At 44.0% G+C, this 16997-nt stretch overlaps 1 long non-coding RNA gene across 1 annotated transcript; it reads right to left on the reverse strand.

Moving 5' to 3' along the window:
• Positions 1–602: 602 nt before the first annotated feature.
• Positions 603–15021, reverse strand: LOC117002970. Its single transcript, XR_004419446.1, has 3 exons — positions 14945–15021; positions 7965–8086; positions 603–1466 (listed from the first exon to the last, which is right to left on the reverse strand). It is a non-coding gene; the product is annotated as an uncharacterized LOC117002970 (long non-coding RNA).
• Positions 15022–16997: the final 1976 nt, after the last annotated feature.

Consider the following 16997-nt stretch of genomic DNA (forward strand, 5'->3'; position numbering starts at 1 on the left):
CTTTTCAAACAACAACAACAACAAGAAAAAGAACATGGCTCATTTTACATTGCCTGATTTTGTTTATAGTCTATGACAGAACTGATCATTTCATATACATAAACATGACTTCATTGATATTTCTTAGTCCTGGAACTATTCTTCTGTGCCTGGAGGGGTTATCAATTACAGATCTCAGTTTCAGGTCAGACACCTGGAGACCACCATGCTCATATTTTGGTGGTCTTTGGGAGCTAATGCATATTGCCAATCAGCTAATCCAGTCCAGGGTGGAATTTACCTTATCCATTCAGAGAAATTGCATTTCTGATGTCAGCAAGCAACCTGGGCTTCTCTCCTGTGTGTCTGTGCACCCCCTGAGAACAGGTAGCCTAAATGCAATGTTTAAGGTGGACATTTTGTGTTGTAGCTGCCTCACTTTTGGCTGCTCATCTCACCTGGCAGCCCAGACATGGACAGGAACCCCAGACATGGATGTGAAACCTAAATGTCTTCCCTAGGACGGGCTTCCCACTGCAGTGAAGGCAGGATAAGAGATCCATTCATCCCAGGGGGATGGGTACAGCCAAGAGCTGCCACTGACAGAGGAAAGAGAGCACCAGTCTTGGGAATCCCCTGCTCATACTTCCCCAGATTGCTGTGCCCAAATTTTGGGAGTCTTTAATGCAGGCAAAAGTGGTGGAAGAACAGGCTGGACTCCTGAGGATCCTGTGCCTCTGGGACTTGCCCCAGCTCCAAGCCAGAAGCACAGAGCTCTTCCCAAGGGTGGAAAACAGCAGAGGAAAAGCCCTGTATTGTCTCCTTTGGAGATTTACTCCAAATAGCTTCACTGAGCAGCTGTCACTCACCTTCAGATACAGCCAAAATAGCAGGTTTCATCTTTAGAGGCCAAAATTTTGGAAGTGTTAAGCACCACTGTCTCCCATAGGGAATGTGGCTGCTCAGCACCTTTAGGAGAGGAGCTCTTAGATGCCAACACAAAAAGCACCAGCAAAAAATCCCCCAGTCACAGCATCCAACAGTTCCTCCCTTGGCCTGCCTTGATTGTCTCTTACCATTACAGCTCAAACCTTTGCTCCAGCATTTATTTGATACAAAGAGCCTGTTACCCCAAGGAAATAGTTTCCTCCCCTATTGGCATTATAACTTTATTGAATTTTATATTAGGCATTCTGAAATATTTACCAGCAGAGCTAGATATTACTGTATTTTTTAAGTAAATAATGTTGAAGGCACAGAGGGAAGGTTCCATCTAGAGCCCTGGCACCCAACTGCAATGCTGGGGTTTGGGATGTGCCCTGCTCTGCTTCTGCCCTCCTGGATGTCCCCAGGACATGACATTTAACCTTTCCTGGACTGATTCATCACTTTCATAATGGAATGGAAAGGGAGGGGGCATTTTCCCCTGGGTCTTGGTATCCAGTGGTGATCTGCTTCATCTCCCCACCACCGCTGCCATCACAGTGCTAAGACAGAGAAGTAGAAACAAGTGTTAGAAAAAATTCAGATTAACCAATAATATTTTACAATAATACAATAACAGCCACTCATAAAACAGTCCCTGCCCCATAAAATTTACAATGTAAAGCAGACATATAAATGGAACAAAATGGGAATAATATAATGATGGAAACACATGGAGTAGGGAAGCTGTTGACTAAAGCTATCCAGCCATGTGCAGTCAAAGGCAAGAAGTGATCCCAGCCTGGGAATTCACCATCCTTGCCCAGCACCCTGCAGAAAACCTCTCCAGCATCCATTTTCCAGGAGCAGTTATCTGTTTATTGGCTGAGATGCTGCCCTGTCCAATACAAGCTTCATCCAGCAGACAGCCACAATCAGCTGGAAAGGCCCTACCTTCTCCAGGAGATCCAAGGTCTACATCCATGGCAATTTCAGTCAGCTGAATGCAGACAATAGCCACACTTATCTGAAATGCTGCAATACTGGCAGCTAATGCACACTAAGTTAATCACTGGCATATTTGTAGACTGCCAAGTATATAATAGCGCGATAATGAATTTGTATGGCTGGGCCTATAAAAACTTTGCTTTTTATACTCAGGCATTTTAATTGACACAGAAATACATTTTAAAAGAGAAAGCAGGCTTGATGAGGTCAGCTTAAATTCCGTGGTATAATTACCAAGTCCATTGAACACAAATCTGAAATCATTTAGGTTAAGTTAATAACTTATGCCTTTAGTTTATAAGCACCGCATTACATCTCAGACAGCTCAGATCTTGGCTTTGCTAAAGTGGCCTGGCCTTTAATAAATTCCTCCCCACGTTTTTCATGTTATAGTTCTTTTACAATCATGGTTTTCAAATGGCAGTGCAGGTACAGTGTGTTTAAATCACCATAAATTAGAATTTCTTTTTTCTGCCTATAGCACCTTTATTGCAAGTTGTCGACTTTTCTTTCAGCCATAAAGGTTATTACAGGCACAGGTCGGAAATGAAAAATACACCATGTGCCATCTGCAGATGTGCCATGACAGACCCCTCCTGAAGCAGAATCACTTTCAGAGTTTTCCAGAGTGATTCTGTACAAATAAGTATTTTTTATCAGCTTGGTTGCAACAACCTTCACATTTACCACTCCTGTATTGGGTTTGCATGGCAAGGTTTTGGTTTGCACTGGTGGCTTCTGTGAGAAGCTGCCAGAAATTTCCCCTATTTCCAGTGGAATCATAAAAGGAGGGGAAAAGAATGTTCATCACTCACAGTCAAAGCTATCATTAAATACTAGGTCAGACATTTCTCAGGAGGTTGGTTACCATCATATGATTGGTAAATACCTCTGCTGCTGCCTCCTGCTTGTGCTGCCTTTAAGTTAAACTGGAGTGGCACAGGGGGTCCAAAGTGACCAAACAATGATGGCTGTGAATAAGAAAGAGCTTTTTGGAAACCCTGTAGGAAGAGAAAAAGCTCTGCTTCTTCTAACAAGCCTGGAGAGAGGCTGTGGGGGGTGGTTTTAGGAAAGTTTGCCTGACCATACCCTTAGTGTACCTGTGGCTTCAGCTTTGTGCATTCATCAAATGGGACAAACTGTGATGGACTGAGGACAGGGGAGAGGAAGGGAAATCATCTCCACAGCCCATGCCAGGATGTGAGAACTGCAAGAATCTGCTTGGGATGCTAGGGGACAGCATCCATGCACCTCATCTCCCTGCCCCCTGTGCCCTCCTTCCCAGCCTCTCTCCTCTTGTGCAAGTTCCTCTTTCCCAAGGATGCCAGCAGATCCCTGCACATGGTATTAAGATAAGAAGCAAATAATGCTGGGAGGAATTTGCTGAGCCAGCTGGTCTTTTGCACCCTGTAGGATGCACAGACCAAAGAGGCGTCTGCCACACATGTCACACAGATGAAGCCAACTTTGCATTCAGCAACTGCACCAAACAAAAGATAAAAGCAGTTTCAGCATAATAGATCATTCAAAGGGGCTCCAAATCCACGCTCCCTCCCCTCCCTTTGTACCCTCTCTCCAGGTTGCTTAGCAAAAGCTGATTTTTATTTCCAATTAAAATATTTCAGAGCAGCTTTTATTTATTATTTATTATTATTACTATTATTGTGTGGCCACTTTGAATCACACTGCTTCGTTCTAGTTCTTTAATCTAATCAAAAAACTGCAGCACACACAATTCCTCCCTGTGAAATGCTCCTGTGTTTTGTTCAGTGCTTTGCATAGCTACACTCAGGTTTTTGGCACATTTTAAAGTGGATCCAGATTCATGCCTGAATTACCACCAGTCCCACAAGCAGAAATGACAGGGGCACAAGAAGCAAAAAACTCCCCACTAGCCATGTTCCTGGAATCCATTTTTGTCAGGGATATAGTGGTATCACAGAGAACTGTCATGTTTAATGTGCACTGGCTGACATTAAGGCAGAGGCTTGAAATGTGAAGAAACACAAGTACAATAATTGCAGCATCTTGTGGCAGAGCTCAAGATGCTGCCATTCTCCTGACTGCCAGCCAAGAGGAATTTCCCAGGAGCATGTACAGCAAAGCCCTCTTCTCATGGGGCCAGGCAAAGTGGCATTTCATTAGCAAGCAGTAACAAAGAAAACCTGTTTACTTCTGTGCAACGTGAGCATTCCAATTCCAGCTCAGGGTTTGTGCTGTTTACATTAGGGATGAAATGAGCTCCAAACACTGGAACACTTGTGGAGTGCTATGGAGATGCTGTTTCCAGAGAGGGGCATTTTTCAGAAGATTCTGAAGGCAGAGCAACACCCAGGTGCTACCAAGTGACTCGTGTTTGGTTCTGCAATCTAATCAGAGGATTTGAAATTCCAGTGGTGCTCAGGCACAAGCTGTGTGTGCACTCAAAGAGCTTGCTGTGCTTGGGGAGTTTCTCATTTGAGACTCAAGAAAAGAGGCTGCAAAAAATTGGTTAACTCAGTCTCACAGCCATGCAGGTGGATGAAATTACCCAAAAAGCAGAGTTTTGAATGGACTCTGTGGTTACTGCAGGCAGTGCAGAAACAGCAAAGGCAAGGTGGTCCCTGCCCCCAGAGCATCCTAAAAGCAAAATCCTCTCAGCTCCCATTCCTGTGGGGAAATGAGGAAAAGCCTTCTGTATCAGTTGCCCTGGTGGGGAATGTGTCACTGCTTTTTGCTGTAGGGTGGGGAAGGGCATTGCTCTGTTGGGAATGTGTGAGGTGCAGGGCCATGCACTTTTGGGCTACAAGTCTCAGAGGCTACAGCCACCTACATCCCATTTTGGAAGAGGTTTGGGTTCAGGTTTCAACGACCATTACACACCAAACTTTCAGAAACATTTTCAGAAATACTTTAGGTGCCAAACTGCATGTTGGAATTGCTAAAGGCTCCTAAAACTCCACACCACTGGGATTTAGGGAGCAGATAGCAGGTAAAGCAGCCACATCACAGGTGACATGTGAGCTCATGCCTGTGCTTTCATCCCACAGCAAACAAAGCAATTTGGATGGGCTGACTTCTTGGGAAAAGAGAGTGTGGCAGCACCACTATCTGAGCAGGAATTGGCCACAACTGCCAGGAGGGAAACGAAACCCTCTGGAACTGACAATATTTTTTGCAGCTGGAGATATTTTTTGAGAGACAAAAAAAAAAAAAAAAAAAAAAAAAAAAAAAGTCAGCATTATCAACATTTTCTATTTCCATACTTTTCTTCCGCAATCCCTTCGTGATCAGGAGAGAGTGGGCTGAACACGTTGCAGCAGATTATGCTGCTGTTATTTTGGGACCCATCAGACATACTGTAATTTTCCTGAAAAATCTTGTTATCAAAAAGTTGTTGCCTAATTTGGCATTCTCTGAGATTTCTGTAGGTGAGATAAGATTTCAGTAAACACACTAATTTCTGGCTGCACATAGCCAGAGCTGTATAACATAACTGAGCTGTACTTTTTCTAGCACAGTTAAAATACAGTTTGTGATACAAAGGAGAGTTCCCCCCTGCTGCTTGAAGCTCCTGTTCCATACTCTGAAAAGCCATCCCAATCTCAGTCAATTCATTTCTTTAGAAAAATATTTCCAGAGCTTCATTTGCATCAAACTAGAACTGTGAGGTACAAAGGTACATCTCATGCCAAGACTACATTTAAGTTTTTGATTTTTGAATTTGTGGGGTTTTAAGGTTATTAAAGTTCAAAGGGGAGTTTTATTATAGTTCTTATTATGAACAAACATTTTGTAAAATTTTCCAGGATGTCCAAAATCCAGATACTAACACTTCTTTTTCAATGGCCAGGAGATCATTACAATGATCCTTTCATTTGGCTTCTTTCATAACCCAGGCCAGATGAACACCTTTGACTCCAACACCTCAAAGCAACATCCACTTACAAAATTGTTCTTTTGTTCTGACACATATGGAGAACCAGAATTCTCCACCAGCTGCCTGAAAACCTGCTAAGACAGTAGGGAGCAGAAACAGAATGGGACAACCAGTCCCTTGGAAAATTGTCAATGATCCAGCCATCAATTTAAACTCAGGATCACCAGGGCCTATGAAACTGCAATGGTTTAAATTCTTTAAGGAAAGTGTCCTGGGCTCAGCTTTTTATTGTTCATTTTACAATTCTGTTTATAACTTATATGACATAATCAAATGAAAACTCAAAAGACAGGAGATAACAGTGAGTTCCATGGTGGTTTTCAAGGTGAGGCTGTCAGAAAAGGAGATGTGCAAATACAGCTTTTTCCCTACTTAGCTACTTTCTGTAGATAGGCTTAGGCACTTAGTATTTTTTAGTGAAGGACAATGGGTGATATTTCCTAATTAATTTTATTGTGGTGACTCAATGTGTGGCTGCCTCAAGTTTGACCCTCCCAGTCCATGATTGATGATGTGCCTTCAGCTGCTTTGGTTTGCATCTTAGCACAAACCCACTTTTCCTAGATGAGAGAGAGACTCAAGCATGATGACATCCAAAATTGCAGCTACAGGGTCTCAGGGACCAGCTGTCAGTGCTCCATGTTTCACAGCTTCCCTTTTCTGCAGCTGAGCACTGCTATCTCCATTCCATGAGGTCCACATCCCCTGGCTCCATTCATCACCATCTCATGACTGCAAGTGCAGAACAAAACCAGCCCAAAACTGATGCTGTGGGTACCAAGGTGTTCAGCTCCCTTGGAAATCCATGGCAGAATAGACTGTGAGCTACATGGGGCAAGGAGTACAGTCCAACAGAGCTATTCACTTAGGGTAAAGAACAAGCCAATAAATTTAAATAGCAGTGATTTTTAAAATCCCATAAAATGCCTTGGTTGCATCTGCATTAAACTGAGAAAGTTTCCTCATATCTTCCTCAATACATGTTACACCTCAATCCTTCTGTTATCCTGGTTAGATCTCAGAGTGGGAAATTTTCAACAACTTAATGACCTAGGGCTTGATCCATGGTATAATGAAGGCATACAGATATATTCCCTGATTTGTGATACGCCAGGTACCAGAAAAAGGCATATCAAATTCCCATCTCATAGGAATTATTCTTTATTTGCTTCATTGTGAATGGGGCTGTGAAGCAAAGTCGACAAGGAACACAGGAAAACTCTGCTTTCTGCATGTTTTTAACATATGAAAACAGCCATTTAATTAAGAGTGAGAAATCATACTGCACTGAAGGAAAATAAAGAGAATTATAATTTTAGGAGCTGAAAGCCTACTTTTCTTCTTTTAGGACACAGTCCTTTTACAAAGATGAGGCATTCATAGAACTCACAGATGCTGTTAGTGTGTTGCACATCAGAAGTCTCAAATCTTTTCCTGTGAGGCTCCATTCACACCCAGAACAAGAAATGGGTCATGTTTGCTCTACACAAGAGACATTTCAGGGAAATTTGGCTGTTTTGGATATTTTCAAGTTACTAGAAACAGCTCAAAACCAAAACAGCAGGAAACATATCTAGAGGATATTTTGACAACATATAGAGTTGGGTTGGATATTTTTAATAATTGGCCAGGGATATCAGATTACAGCACCATAAATCAGCATCCAACACCCCAAGGTCAGTGCAGCTTCACCAGCAGCCAGACTTTGCTCAGGACTCATGACTTCTCCATTTCTGTACACCATTTCCAAGATCTGACAGCCTGTGGATGATGCCAGTCAGAAACGTGGCCACAATAATAGAGGGTGAAGCATGGTGACATTTTCTCAGCTAGTCCATGTAAGCAAACAAACAAAAATACAAAGGGAAGAAAACAGCCTTGGCACAGATGGGCTTTTTTGCATGTTGCTTTCCACACATAGAGCAATTTAATCTTGAGTCAGCACGAGTTAGCAAAGGAATGACAGGTTGTTACAATTACAAGCTGCTTTGGAAGTATTACTATCAGTGCTGCCGCTATTTATGTTTAGTATTGTTATTGATGCTATTAATACTGCTTGTACAAGCGTTTAATGTTACTGCACCGATGTAAATAACATCTGGATTAACAGTTGAGAGAACAACATGATGCAAACCAGATTGATGGCTGAAGACACGGCATTTATTGGGTCACATTTCTGGGCTGTGTTCCTGTGGATGCTGTGCAGTCACACTGTGAGAGTCAACAGGAGGCTTTTCTAAATAAGCACCTCAGGATCTGTGGAAGAGGACATGATGATGTGACTTTTATTTTTTTTCTGCCTCTTCAAGGACAGATTTGTTACCAGATCACAGTGGCAGAACTGACCACAGAAATTCTAAGTCCTTCTAAATTAGCCACGAGGCAGCATTATCCAAGAATTCCAAGCAGACCTCACTTCACATCTTGTTTGTATTATTTGTGGTCTCTAGCTTAACACCACAAACCAGCCTTTGCCCCAGACTTCTTTAATCACAATCATAGCAAGGGCTCAGCAGAGACCTGAGTCTCACAGCGCTGAGCACGGAGGAAAAGCTGATACATGCTCCACAAATTGTGTGTAGTCTTAATAGATGATAGGAAAAAGGAGACTGCAATCTAACTTCCCTGTATAGCAAACCCCCAAGGGACTTGGATAAATGTTCACTGTAACAGAATTTGCACTACCTTGCAAATCATTTTTATTAAAAAAAAAATAAACTTTTTCAAGTCACTGCCTCGGATGTGTGAAGAACCATCCCATTTGCATTAGATGCCACCGTGGCACAGTTAGGAGCCCACTCCAAATCTCTGGGTCTCTCCCCACAGCTGTCTCCCAAGCCACCCAGCTACAGCAGCCTGATCCAGCTCCCACGGGATGTGACAGCATGAGCAGAAATGCAATCTGGTCCTGTCTGGGCGGCCTGGAGCTGTGCTGGGACACTGGCCACAGGGGATGGGCTTCAGCAGCTTCAGCACAGGCACCTAATGCCACTTTAGGTGCTGCTGTCCAGCCTCCTGCTCCTAGCCCAGGTCTCCCCAAAGTCCTGCACTGTAGTTATGTTTAGGTATTTGAATTCCACTCCAAGGGAAGGATGCAGCACTGAAGGTTTAAGGATCACTGAATTCTCCATCAAGGTGCCTGGAGACACATCAACAGCAGCCTTTTATTCTGGAGCAGATGTGCACTTTGGAAGTGAACCCTCTTACAGTCCTTGCTCACCACGCTTTCATTGGCATCATGGCACAGGCACAAAGCACTGGAAGGGGATTCCTGCTCCACTAAAGGGCCCTGGAAGATGCTCTGTGGGAGCACATCTAGTAAAGTCCTACCATTAATGGATATTTAGAAGCCATCCTCGAGTAAAATTCAAAACCACAGTGAGGATTATTTGCCCTTTTCATCAAATGCTTTCTTTTGCAGCTCTGCTCCTCTGGAACTGCACTACATCCACAGTTTATGCTGCCTGTAGCAGCTGCTCAAGTCACAGGTAAAAGTAAAGAAAACAGACTGATCTGAGCTGTTGCCAAGTGAGTTCATTGCTAGCCCAGGGTCAAAAGGCTGCCCTGCTCCCCAGTCTGCTGACAGGATGTAAATATACCCTTAAAACATATCCCCTAGCCCAGGCTGGTTTCCCCATGAGGATGCCACTATCCCAATTTATTTAGGGTTATTTTCAAGGTCAGATGTCCTCAGGACATCTCATTCCTTGCTCAGCCCTGCCCCAAGCCACCAAAGTCCCCCTCGCCCCAAACAAAGCCCACAGGAGCTGAACCCACTCATCAAAACCCAAAGGTTGCTTTTTTAAAGGTAAAGCTCTCCTTCCTGTCTGGGAATTGCAGACTTTAGGGAAAAGCCTTTCCACATGCTGAATCTTGCATTAATGTGCTTTATATTAATATGTAGATGAGGTTCATCCCTGACCCATCACTGTGACCAGGTGTGAGAAGTTCACTGGTTTGAGCCACAGTGTGATTTTGGCTGTTGGGCTCCCTTGGTATCTGTGAAGGACTAGAGGAGATAGAAATAGCCTCATTTAGTCAATATTTAAATGACAATTTTAAAATAAATTAGCAAAATGCCAAAAACCCCTGATGTTAAATTCAGAATGCATGAAGAAAAATGAGATAAAATACAACTGCCGTATCCAGGTCGCTCTTCAAGCAGATTTCCTCCAACAGCAGAGAGAAAAAAATGGCCTTTTGCTGCTGAGACTGTAGTAAACAAGGGCTTGTAAAAGTGCATTAAAGCTGCTTTGTTCCTTTGGTTTATAAATGGGAAGTGCAGCCCCAGGTAACTGCTCTCAGTCACAGGAAGCCTGTGGGAAGTGAAGCCTTCTAGCTAGTGCAGCCAGCTATTCGGAGTTGAAATGCAGTACCTGAAACCCAGGGCCATCTCTCACGTCTCTTCTGATCACTTCAAGTTCCACTAAGTGTCCCCTCCTTTATTTATGGAGCATTTATCCTGGCCATATTTCCAGGGAATGGAAAACTCCCCTGGAGAGGCTTTTTCAAGCAATCACATTAAAAGTTAAGCATCTTAACTTCGTACAGCGGAGTTGTCCCCATGATCAGAACGTACATGCTAAACCCTTTTATACTCTGTTGTACATTGATTATACTCACTTCAGTGGAAAAAGGTAAAAAACATAATTTCCAGCTGCAGTTGCCCAACTTTTATGGTATTTTATGTCTATCATTGAAATACTCAGAATGACCCATTCAATTTTACATTACAGGCATTACAATAGCTGTAATCATCACCAGGTTGTGTGATCACCTCCTAAGAATTAGCCATTAGAGAGGGAAACTTGCTTCTTAAAATGTGAAGCCTGCAGGCAACACAGGAAGCAACCTTCCCTATTTGAAAAAGGCCAATTTTTAACTTCCCTGGTTTTTAAACCTGTAGCATCAATAGGCAGATTTTACTGACATCAGGGAATAGCACATTCTTGGTCTGAAAGGCAATGGGAGATGAACTGTGTGGTTTTGAATAGACACAAAGCAGGCATTGAAGCATCCCAGGGAAATATCCAGTCTAAGGTATGGTCTCCCACTGCAGCTGCTTTGGAGAAAAGGAATCAGTCTGAGATACCCAGCCAATGCTGGCTCAGCCTGTACGAGCAGGGCAGTACCAGCATCCCTAAATCCCTCCGCACAGGCACCTCTCCTCATGCAGGAGCAGCCTCACCAAGTTTCTTTAATACCAGGCATCTCACTTGTATTTAGAGGTGACCCTGTTGGTTCTCTGTGGTTTCACCATGGCTTTCCTGCTGTCAAAGCATTTCTTCTTATTCTTTGAGCTGCTCATTCTGTGAAATGTTCAGGGAGGGTTTAGATGAGACTGCACGCCAACAAATCACCCTGTAGAGCATCTGGCATTGGCATCAACTGAGGAATGGGCTGATGCCAGACCAGACCTGTTACCTGGCATCCACACGAGTCTCTTAACCTTTACATGAAGTAGCCACTACCCACAGGATAAAGTTGTGTGTCAGGCTGCTGGAAAAAGTGGTGCCTGTGCTCCAGAGCAGGGAGTGCAAGATGGAAAAGACATTTCAGCTTGATAGTGCAGAGATGGGCGCTCTGGAAGGGATTTGGGAAGGTCTGCTTGCTCAGACTACTGAGGTAAGAGGAAGGTATTAGAATTAGAATATCAGAAAAGAAGAACAAGGAGATGGTTTTCCTGTGAAACAAAGACTTTTAAAAAATATAATAATCCTTTTATAGCAGGCTAGTTCTCAGCAGTGGTTGTGTTTTATGGCATCCAAAGATGTGCCACAGGAGGTACAACTGGTTTATCCATCCTAAGGAAAAGCAGCATGAATCCCTCTAATATACATAACACGTGTCCCACTTGTGGAACTTGCTCATAGATTAACTTTACTCATTTTTTAATCTATTAGTCCCTGAGGAAATGAGTTTATCTTGGAAATCCTACATCAATGGCAGCAGAATACTCTGGAGATCTGAGCAGAGTGGGTCAAGTTTACTTTCTGGAAAATGAGTAGTTCATGTTCCAGGTGATGCACATATGGCTACTCAAACAACTGCATCAACAGATATCAATTGTTTTCACTTCTTCATCTGTTTTATTCTTTGAAAAAAACACAAAAAAACACCCATGGGCAAGGACAATGAAGGAAGTGAGAAGGCTATTCCAAATCCTCCATTCCACTGATGTCTAGAAACAAAGATCTTCTGACATAGCATAATTCAATGTCCTTTGTTTAACCTCCCCCCTTGAAAGATCTGAACACAGAGCCTTTGTTTTCTGGTGCTTTGTAGGCTAACCTACAGGTTATGCTTTGATAAATGTCCAATGAGCTAAGGAAACATCAAGGTTTTTCCTCAAGATGTGTAGTTGCTGTTTTGTCTGACATCTTCTATTCCTGTCAGACATTACCATAAGTATTTAGGAGGCTCTTGTGCCTCTGAAGCTCCTGTTTGCTGTTAGCGTAGTGTGCTAAAGTACCCAGTAAAATGGGTAAAATTGTATTTTACCCATTTAACCACTTAGGACTTTACCAGGTCCTTTAAAATTCACACTTCTGGCTCTGTCTCAGGAGAGCAGGCAGCAAGTTTCATCTTTACAAAGCAATCACATCCCTGGGGCCTGACAGACACTTTAAAACAAAACCAGAAACCCAATAGGTGTTGCATTATGGTGCTCTGGAAGCAAATGACTTTTCTGGCATAACATGAATTCATTCATGACAAAGTCCCTAGTACAGCCATGGCCAGGCATTTTATTCCTGATGTGCAGCAAAATTTATACATTCCTTCAGTCTCCAGCTCAGAAACACCAAGTTGATGAATCCATCAGCAGTTACAGACTCCACACTCCAAAGTCAGGACAGTGCAGTACAGGGTGCTCCTGAGGCTGCTCCTAGGGAGGGTGTGCTCTGGTGTAGGTTTGAATAGAAAAGCTTTTAATGCCGTCAGTAGTGACATACAAAAGACTCTGGAACAGCAGTTGGAGGATAAACCTGTATGACAGCACAGGAGAAGAGGGATGCCTGCTGTAAGGGCTGCTTGCTCTGTGCACTGTGCTTTGCTTCAGTTCTTCATTGGTCTGAGATACTGGGTGCACTTCCACCCCAGATTATAACGTGCTCTAAGTGCTTTTCCTCCCAAGAGCCCTCCCCTGAGTAGCCTTTCCTTTCTGAGGTTAGGCTTACTGCCATGTGAGGTCACCCGAGTTTGGATTTTTTCAATGCAATTTCAGGTGAAACTCAGGACAACATAGTCCCTCTCAAAACCCAAGTGATCAGGACAAAGACTTCTCTGAAGAAGCCCTATCTACCTCCTTTCTCCATGTTAAAGACATGTGCCTTTACCTGTCCAGAAACCAGAAGACAGTGTCTACACCTCTCAAGAGAAAGAGGACAGAATTCAAGTAGGAATATAGGGGCAAATTCCCTTCATGCTTCCAAGATGATGCATAATCCATTCCACAGAGGAATTTAAATTCCTTGCTGAATATTTGATGAGCTAAACATGTTCTCAGTTGTCCATGAGAATCTACATATTTAGACTTCCCATGCTGTCCTTTGGTTCCCATCAAAGCTGCTCATCTCAGGTATCCCAGGCTGCTGGGATAGCTGCCATTCAGACTTCCCATGCTTCCCACAGCTAATTTTGGTCAATATTGAACATAACAAGGTCTGCCAAAGCTCCAAAGAATGTTGCAGGTCCAGGGAGATGGTTTCATATTGAGCATGAGCCCATTGAGGGCTGTTTTGGTTCCAAAAGCAGCACACTCACAGTCCCCTTGTCTCCTTGCCCAGCCATCATCTTCCTCTGCTCTACCAACTGCAAACATGAGGTTCACCCCTGTGTTTTCAGCCAGACCATGAACTGGGGCTTGCCTTCACCTGGCACTGCAATTACAGCTGTGAGTGCAAAGGAGGAGACAAAACCAGATGGCCCAGGATGGTGAGAGGGTGCAGATGCCTCTTCCAGATGAAGGAACAATCTTCAAGCTGCTCAGGGAACAGTACTTTAAAGGTGCTGCATTCTGACAGGGCTGTTTTTCACATGAGACATGAAAACAGAAGCCCTGACCTCTTGTGGTCATTAAAGACCACAAAAACAGTAAATTGCAATTTTCCTAATTCCTTAATTGCCTGTCTGAGCATTTTCTACCATACATGGTTGAAACTCCAGCAGCTGGATTTACACCAACCAAATCTTGTTGGGATGGCACCAACCTCAATTATTAGCACGTTTTCCAGCCCTGTAGAAATCTTGTCAGAAAGGTGGTTCTGTCCTACAGTAGAACCAAACTTCCCTCTGCAAACATTAGAGAGCTGTCTGGGCTACAACATCATTTACAATTTCAGGATTGTTTTACAGACAGATAGCAAACCACGTAAGTAATTCATGGCACGTTTGGGAGAAGTTAAAGATGAACTTACATTTAAAAGATTCATACCTGCTTCAGATGCCTGGGGCTGGAACCAAATAAAATACAGTCTCCTGGTTTATTGTACATGGTGAATGATGAATGGTTGTTTCAATGGTAAGGAACTCATTGGGACACAAAGCAAACCAGCAGTGCCAGAGTGTGAGGTTAATACATATCAGGAGGCTGCTGCATTCCCTGAGGTCAGAAAAGTGCTTAAACTGGAAGGTTGCTCCACCTGGGCAGGTGCAGAGAGCAGGTAGAAAGCAAAGGGAAGCCTACAAGCGCCTGTACCACTCAAAACAGGCATACCCACAATTTCCTGATGGTTAAATGCACCAGGTTCTTGTCCCTTGCTAAATGCTGATTCCCTTGGTGCAAGAAGTGCGTGGCCAAAATAGCAGAGAGCATCATTTGGAGCACCTTGCTGCACCTCCTGCAGCCAGAGCAGCCTCCTCAGGGCGAGCTCCCATCACAGGCTATTGCTGAGATAATTATTATTGGTGACAAAGAGGAAACCATACCGTGTCCCTTCAGAGAGGTGGAATAAGCTGCAATGGCAGAGTGAACACTCCTGCAGCACAGGAGCCCTCAGTGCCAGTGCAGTGCACTCACACAGCCTCCCCTCCTCACCCTGTGCCACCAGAGGGGCGAATCCCAGAGGGACAAACTGGGAATTAGCATTTACCCACCTGTCAGCATTTACCCACCTGGTTTCACCCACCCTTCAGCCATTCAGGGGCCTGAGCCAGGATAAGCCTTGTGCTCCAGGAGCAGCAGAAAAATCTCGGAAACAAAAAACATGGTAATGCTTACTTTAGTTCTGCAAACACTGCAAAGAGCCCTGGTGACAGTACATTTCATTATTAAGCTGTTAAATAACATAAACACATTTTTGGAAGTATCTAATTTTGTATGTTACTCATTAAAAGTATTTCCTTCCACATGGCTTTTCCTCCTAAAGAACACAGAGTGCATTTATGAATAAATCTCATTTCAGCCGTTTTCCCTGAGGATGACAAAAGGTGCAGTCGTGTTGTGATGCTCCCCAAGCAGGGTGGAAGGAGCAGGATGGAGCCCTGCATCCCCCGAGCTGCTCTTCTCTGCACAAGCATCCTCTGCCTCTGCACCATCCAGGCTGAGGCAGGGCTGTGCAACACCCACAGAAATACACACATGTATTGCCTCTCCCAAGCACTTGTGTTCCTCTGCTGGCTGTGTCCAAGCATGCACAAAGCCCTTCTTCTTCACAAAAAAAACAAAATAAAAGAAAAGGCATGGGAAAGGAAGAGCCTCCAGGTCCCCCAGAGCCAGGGCAGTGCCATTGCCTGTGTTAACACTTAATTCTCTACCAGATTTTTCTTTTTTGTGCTGCAGTTCTTGAGGAGTCCCATAATTTTAGATATGGGGAAACTGAGGCACAGGGTTGAGAAAGAGTGGAGCAATGATCACTCAGGTGGGACTACACTGAGTTCTTCTGCTCAGCAACATTTTTGGAACTAAATTATCTTTACAGTCCCTCTCAACTCAAACTACTCTGTGATTCTATGCTGGCAAACCTCCAATGTAAGTGCAGGTGATTGTGTTAAGGATTTTCCCATTGCAAACACGTCAGTGTTGTTACAAGCCCACATGAAGGTGACTCCTGTCACTGGAGAAACAGAAACATTCACAGAGAAATAACCATAGATCTTCCCAAAAATCTGCATGCAAAGAAAACCCTCTGCTGTGTTTGGGTTTTTTGGGATTTTTTTTCCTGATTCCTCATAATGTTTGGCCAACACAAATTCCCTATTAATATCCCAAAGACCTCTTGCACAGCGGGGTTCATTGCAGGTTTGCATTAAGCATTTTTTGATGTTTACAAAACCCAAAGAATTTTATGCATTTGTGAAGGCCACTAGCTGCTACTGAAGAACACAACAGCTCACAAGAGCCCAAATTAATGCCAATTACTTTTCCCACTGAGCTGCCTTGACTTTGTCAGCCCTGAGGAAGGAGGCAGGAGATGCCATGGGGAGGAACCACGTTGGCATGGACCAATCCCATGTCACCAAGCCTGGGACAATGCTGGATGACAGGAGGCTGTGGGCATCCCTTTGAACCCCATGGTCAAAGGAAGGTATCAAACAGCCAGACCATGAGTGCTGCAGCTTGAGTCCGTGCTCTAACACAGACTGAGGTGCTGTAAAGCTTTCCCCAGTGTTGTAGGAGGAGGCAAATGCACCAAGGCACCCAAGGGAGAGCAGGGTGCGCGTGTGTGAGAGACAAGCAACACAAACCTCACACTGAAAATTAAAGCAAAATCCTTTTCTGAGAGCATTTCTGCCCTGTCCCCTGCTGTGGGGGCAGAAGTGGCTTTTTCCCAAACCCAACCATTCCCTGCAGCATTTTCCCCTCTGCAGAAGGGCAAGGCACCAGCATTCCAGCTCCTGCTGTGCTACACTGGGCTCTCACCAGGATCTCTCTTTCCCAAACATATGATGCACTAATGATGCCACCCAGGGCTGACAAGGAGCTTAAGAGCTGGCTCTGCCCTCTGGACACCTGGCACGCTAAACCATGCAGCAAGTGGCATGTGCTGGCTTGGGAAAAAGCCATCCCCACTTTGGACAGCCACAGAGCCCAACTGCTAATGCAGTGCCTCCATCTCCCCTACTGCTATTAATATAAGAAGGGAAAGGAAAAAAAATCCAGGAGGAACAATTGACTTGACCACTGAAACAGTTGTACATTAGTGTTTCAAACTGCAGATGATGAACC

The sequence above is a fragment of the Catharus ustulatus genome, chromosome 1 (genome assembly GCF_009819885.2).
Source record: "Catharus ustulatus isolate bCatUst1 chromosome 1, bCatUst1.pri.v2, whole genome shotgun sequence".
NCBI classification, from domain to species: domain Eukaryota; kingdom Metazoa; phylum Chordata; class Aves; order Passeriformes; family Turdidae; genus Catharus; species Catharus ustulatus.